Source organism: Trachymyrmex cornetzi, unplaced genomic scaffold (assembly GCF_001594075.2).
Source record: "Trachymyrmex cornetzi isolate Tcor2-1 unplaced genomic scaffold, Tcor1.1 scaffold1465, whole genome shotgun sequence".
In the NCBI taxonomy this organism is placed as follows: Eukaryota; Metazoa; Arthropoda; class Insecta; order Hymenoptera; family Formicidae; genus Trachymyrmex; species Trachymyrmex cornetzi.
Genome location: NW_017296054.1, coordinates 1,694 through 2,575, shown reverse-complemented (window position 1 = coordinate 2,575; position 882 = coordinate 1,694).

Genomic DNA, 882 nt, shown 5'->3' with positions numbered 1-882 from the left:
AATTTTTCGACGCGCGTTTCTGTGGGACTACATACGTAGTATATAAATTCACATAAGAATCATACAAGCATTAAGATCCAGCTAGACCGTGTAAGGCTTTGATTTTCTATAGTTTGTATTATATGAATGTATAAGAAATAAAAACAGTGTGTGTAACTGCCAATGAATGCAAGGCAAGATTGTTTCAAACTAGGGCGACTGTTACCAACGCCGATTAGCTTAATCGACGATTAACTCAATCAGCAGTATAGCCAACAGCAAGTCTGTATATCGTTCTTATTATAATATGAATATACTTCAATCTCTCTGCATTCCTACTTAATTAACTGTGATGAAAATAATAATCTTCTGTCTATAACTAATATCAAACAGCTTTCAAAAATAAAGTTTTTAGTAGTCTAGTCAGTTAAGATAAAGTCGACGAGTCCTACCATTTTCAATAATACCTGAATTTTCAATAATACCTGAAAATGAATTTCGTAAATCATAATAATAATTAGATAATTAGATAATTTGCGGAAGGAATAAAATATATTACTTGTGTTTATTACATATAATATGCAATAACTCCTGGCAGACTTGGGAAATGTTCGTTGCAGATAAACAGAACCATACGTGAATGAATTTGACAAAGTTCCAAATTTTGAATAATACCTAAAAATGAATTTCATAAAAAAGGCCTCATACATAATAATAATTAGATAATAATATTATATACTTATAATACTTCAGAATGGATATACAATAGCTAATGACAAACGGAGGCATAATCGATCGTGTACCTGTGTATAAAGTTTCCTGTAGTTAACAAAAAATAGAGGTAAATAAATTAGCTAAACATTCCAGAACTTTAATTCTCCATTTTACATTAGTACTTTTGGA